General features: G+C 53.7%; 1 protein-coding gene across 2 annotated transcripts in view; it reads left to right on the top strand.

The window, feature by feature from the left end:
• Positions 1–2445: 2445 nt before the first annotated feature.
• ALPL (alkaline phosphatase, liver/bone/kidney) overlaps positions 2446–5367 on the top strand; it is a 62527-nt gene continuing 59605 nt past the window's right edge. The window contains exon 1 of one of the 2 annotated variants that reach the window (XM_012801595.2): positions 2446–2574. The gene's annotated coding sequence lies outside the window, so the exon portion shown is untranslated. The remainder of the gene's footprint in view (positions 2575–5367) is intronic. The other variant, XM_023509736.1, reaches the window with a different exon arrangement.

Below are 5367 nucleotides of genomic sequence, written 5' to 3'. Positions count from 1 at the left end.
CAGCTCTTAGAGCAAAGGAGCCTGGAGGTCAAGCACTGCAGTTTGTTTGTTTTTAACAAGAAAGTGGAGCTTCAGGGAGGATGATGGAGAGAAATCTGATGCATCGGTGAGTTGCTTTCTAACAGCTAAGGGAGTGGTCCTGGAATCCTGGAATCTGGGCTGCATTTAGAGATTGTCCAATTCAATCAGTCAGAAGGAATCTGAGCCTTAACAGGGAAAACATCTTGCTCAGCTCAACCAGCAAGCCAGCACAGGGGTGGAAGGTGGACTTGGGTCTCCTGGTTTGAGGTCCAGGCCTCCATCTTGTCATGTTGACAACATCCAAAGGAGAGGTCACCAGCAGATTTTCTGCACCTGGGGACTTGCCCCTGGCTGCTGTGGATAATGACATTATCTCAAGGCTCCTGCAATCCTTAACTTTCTTTGGCATTTGTGAACTGTCATGGAGCCCCTCCTGTGTTTTCTTATAGAGAATATCATTTCCTAAACTTCATACATTCGCCACCTCCATAATTTTTGCCATCATGGCCTGATGAAATGTGTAACTAAATAGTATTTACTCCATATTTTGACTAACTTTTAAAAAATGTAAACTTATTTGAAAAAGGAAACTTTATATCACTCCTGTACTAAAAATACAAAAAGAAATAAAAAGAAATACAGACATTCTTGAATTCTGGAACCAGGCCCTAGTTCAGGTTCTGACTTTACTAATGGAATTGGTTCTCTGGGTACCGACACCTTCTCCTCTCTGCTGTAGCCTCCTGATGACACTTAGGAAAAAAGCGGCCACATGAAGACTGAGGTTTAATACTGAGGAAGCCAGGGCTCAGGGGGGCTCACAGTACTTTCCTTCAAATCTCTGGTGGTTGTGGGTTAGGGGCACACATTTGTCCCATTTTGGGGGGTCTTTGTCTCCTGTCCATCTTCATTTACCTCTTCTCTGGCGTCTATCTACCTAATTGGCTGCCCAAGGGCCAATAAGACCAACTCTCCTCTTAAGGGGCAGTGAGCCCTTGATCATTGGAGAGACATTCAAAAGGAGGGTGGGAGGAGTGGAGCACTTCTTGGTAGGAGATTGTCAGGAGAATTCAAACACAGTCTGGTTCTCAGAGGAGAGTGCTCAGAGGACCACTCATATGGGCAGGGTGCAGTGGCTCACACCTGTAATCCTAGCACTCCGGGAGGTTGAGGCAGGAAGATGGCTTGAGCTCAGAGTTTGAGAACAGCTTTGGCAAGAGTGAGACCTTATCTCTATTCAAAACAGAAAAATTATAGCTGGCTGTCATGGCAGGTGCATGTGGTCCCAGCTACTCAGGAGGCTGAGGCAGGAGGATCATGTGAAGTTTGAGGTGGCTTTGAGCTAGGCTTGATACCATGGCACTCTACTTAGGGTGACAGAGTGATAATCTGTCTCAAAAAGGGGGCAGGGGCGGTTATGGTCCCCAGGGGTGGTCCCCAGGGAGTGGGAAGATGGTCTGTAGTACCCAGCATTTGCCCTCCCCCATTAATCTAAAATTTTAGAGTTTCCCGTGCACTTTCCAAGCTCTGTCTCACATGACTCTCATGCCAGCACCACACTGGGAGGGAAGCCAGGGAAGGTGGCTTCTGCTAGTCAGAGAGAAGCAGGCCAGTCCACAAGTGACTTGGCTAAGGCCACCAGAGCAGGGTTTTAGACTTGGACTGTCTGATTCCACTGCCTTGGAAGTGTCTGTCCCTCCTCTGGTTGGGACCCAGCAGATCCCTGTCTGGGCCCTTCCCTGTCTAAGGAGAAGGAAAGACAGAACGGTCCCTGTCTAGGGGGAGGTCTCCCTCTGGATGCCACCCCTCCCAGGTCCCCCTTTACCTCCTCAGGCTGGCCAGGGACAGAAACCAAGGGCAAAGAAGAGAGGGAGGAGAGGCTAGTGGTCTGGTCTGGAGGGGGAAAGGGGCACAAGCCGACGGAGACGGATAGAGACGTAGGGAGCCCAGAGGACAGCCAGTTAGGTAGACAGACACAGAGACAGACGCCAGAGAGAGGTAAACGAAGACGGACAACCGGAAACAAAGACCCAACCAAGGGACACAGAATGAAGATGGCCAAGGATAAACAAGAGATGTGCACGGAGAGGGGGATCAGAGTCCGAGCTCGCGGAGAGGAAGGGCTGGGCTGGGGCAACCCAGAGGAAGAGAGCCCGAGAGCACGGGGGTGCGCGGGACCGCACGGCTGCGACAATCGAGCCCCTGCCGGTGACACCCGGAGCCCCTGCCCAACCGAGCGAACCCCGGCGAGCAGAGCCGAGCCGTGGCGTGTGCCCTGCTCCCCGGCAGGGGGCGCCCTGGCCGCGCGGCGCTACCGGCTGGCAGGGCCTGGGGCTCGGGCCGGGGGTGGGGCGGGCCGGGGGCGGGGGCGGGGCCGGGGCGGGGGAGGGGACGGCTGTCCCGCGGCGCTCCGGCCCCGCGGCCGCCTTTATAAGCCGGCGGCGAAGTTGGCCCAGGCAGCGTCGCGCTCCCGCCACTTTGCGCCCGCGGTCCCAGTTCACCGATCCCACGCACTTGTCTCAGGACAGAGTCTGGCCCACGAGTTCTGCAGAGGTAAGGACTTAAAATTGTCTCCCAGCTCCTCGGGAGCACAGCGTACCCAATCGATGCCCGGCCGCTCCTGCATCCTCAGTTGGCCACTAGGTTGAATGTAAATGGCAGGGCAGCGGCCTCCCGCCTCCAGCCAGTTATCCCAGTAATGTCCTCGCGCACATCCGAAGTTCACAGCGGGCTCACTGGGTCGGGCTGGAGGTTGGACGTGGGCCCCGCGGAGCCAGCTAGCTAGGGGGACTTTGCTCGGGACCTCCCTGCAACCCTGGGCTCTCCTACCTCCCGGGGTACTGCCTGGGACTCGCGGTCCCCCTCACTCCTGGTCCAGGCACCTGCGCCCATGATGCCCCCTCAGTCTGAGGGCCAGAGACCCAGGCTGCCTATCACCAGCCCCCGTGCCTGGTGCCCTTCCTTGTGTCCCTTCTGGCAACTTCTAGGTCTCACCACAGCCACCTGGGGAGAGGGCTGGTCTGTCCCAGTGGGATCTAAAGTAGTTTGAGTGGGGAGGATTAGAGGGAAGGAGGAGCTGGCACCCAGGGGCGTGGAGGAAGGGAGATTGCTCTTTGGTGTCTGTTTGGGAGTGGGCCGGTCACCCCAGATAAGGGGCAAGGTTCCGGAACCTGAAAAGGAGCCAGGCACCGCATCTGGGCTGGGTACAGGTAAAGTGGGCTGCCCAGGGCGGGTTCTCTGCCCAGTCTTGGCAAGAAATGGTTAAATGCGTGGTCACAGTCACTGTGGAAAGACTCACCCCACCCTCCCCACATTGTCAACACATAATGGGGTTGGGGGAGGCGGCCTTTACAAAAGCCTCTGGCTGGAGGAGAAAAAAACGCTTGAGATCAAAAAAGGGGGTGATTCTCAGACCAGGAAGGCTGGGGAAACACTAAAGAGACCCCGCAGGTAGGCCTAGCTCCCAGGGAAGCAGGGGTTGGCTCCCCACATCCTGAAGATGACAAGGGACTGTTGAATGCCTACTGTGAGTGGGGGACAGCTCCAACACTTTAATATGCAACCTCTCATTTTACAAATGAGGAAACTGAGGCTTCGATAATTTAAGGAAGTGGTTGGGATCTGGCTTTGAACCTAGATCACCAAAGCCCACAATCTCCACCTCCTCCTACTTCCACTCTGCTGCCTTTTTTTTTTTTTGAGACGGAGCCTCAAGCTGTCCCCCTGGGTAGAGTGCCATGGCATCACAGCTCACAGGAACCTCCAACTCCTGGGCTCAAGCGAGTCTCCTGCCTCCGCCACCCAAGTAGCTGGGACTACAGGTGCCTGCCACAATGCCTGGCTATTTTTTGGTTGCAGCCATCATTGTTTGGCGGCCGGGCTGGGTATTCGAACCCACCACCTTAGGTGTATGTGGCTGGCGCCTTAGCCACTTGAGCCACAGACGCCGAGCCCACTCTGCTGCCTTAAAGTTGAGGAGCTGAGCCTTGGCGTTTTTTGTTCCTTCCTGGGCTCAACTCTCCCTTTTTTCACCCTCTATACTGCCCTCTCCAAATCGTGACTCCTCTCCACCAGAGATAGTTCCCTCCTGGGCCTGTGCCACCCACCCACTCCCTGTCCATCTTTTTTTTTTTTTTTTTGCAGTTTTGGCCGGGGCTGGGTTTGAACCCACCACCTCTGGCATATGGGGCCGGCGCCCTACTCCTTTGAGCCACAGGCACCACCCTCCCTGTCCATCTTGTTCCTCTGCTTCTTTTCCCTCCTGAACTGATCCTCTGGATTCCCTAAGAAGAAGAGGTCCCTACCGCTTCCCACGTGGAGTGAGACAGAGCTGGCTGATGGCCCCTGTCTGTCTGTGGCCCCACTAGTGGGGGGTTCGTTTCTCTCATGGGACTACTATGAGGAATAAAACTGAATTGAGACCAGAAAAAAACCCTGCTATCTTCATTCAACAAATATTTTTAAAGCATCAGCTTTGTCCCAGGCACTATTGTAGGTGCCTGGAATGCCGCAGCAAATTAAACAGACAAAAAGCCCTTCTCCGAGTGGACATTTGCATAATAACATTTTTTTTCCAGGCTTTGAAATTGAGTGTCAAATTGACATTTTAGAATTGAAATCAAGCAGATTCAAAAGGAAGAAGATTACGATGCAATAACACAGGTAAAATGGATCAGCCAGTGTAGTGGAGCTCTCACTAGCAGTGAAGGCCACCTCGCTGTGTGACCTGGAAGCAGTTCGTTGCCTCTCTGTGCCTCATTCTTAATCCTCTAAGCTGCAGAGATCAACAGTACCTACTGGTGGTGAGGTCTAGATATGCTGAATGCTTGGCAAGTGTTTAACTGGTGCCTGTGCTGAAGATACTGTCACCAGCTCTAGTCTTAGTAAAAAATGTAACGCTGTGACTGAGTATAGGGTTATGTCACTGCCTCTGAACCTGTCATCCACCTTTTCCCAGGCCCTGCCCATTTCCTGTTGGGCAGATGTCGGGTGGCTTTGTGCCCTCCTTGCCTATACTCAAATTCCACCTTCTACCATCCTTAACACAGGCTGGGCTGGGAGCCCAGAGCTCCATGCTGGGAACAGCCCTGGAGCTATTGTCTCTGCAGAGCCTCCTGCCCTGTCCTAGCTCATAACCAAACTCACTATTGTGTCCTGTGACTCAGATACCCAACGTGCTCTGCAAGCTAGATATGATCCTCTTGGAGAGGGGGAGCAAGTTGCCCAAGGACACACCAGATGCTACCTGGGAGCTGGGGCTGGAGCTGTGTTTCTAGAATTGCAAGTCTGGTGATGTCCATGTTGTATCCTTCTGTGGGCAGGAGGCCTTTTTTTTTTTTTTTTTTT

The sequence above is a fragment of the Otolemur garnettii genome, unplaced genomic scaffold, assembly GCF_000181295.1.
Source record: "Otolemur garnettii isolate 467f Iridium unplaced genomic scaffold, OtoGar3 scaffold00009, whole genome shotgun sequence".
Taxonomy (NCBI): Eukaryota; Metazoa; Chordata; class Mammalia; order Primates; family Galagidae; genus Otolemur; species Otolemur garnettii.
This window is presented reverse-complemented; position numbering and strand designations above follow the sequence as displayed.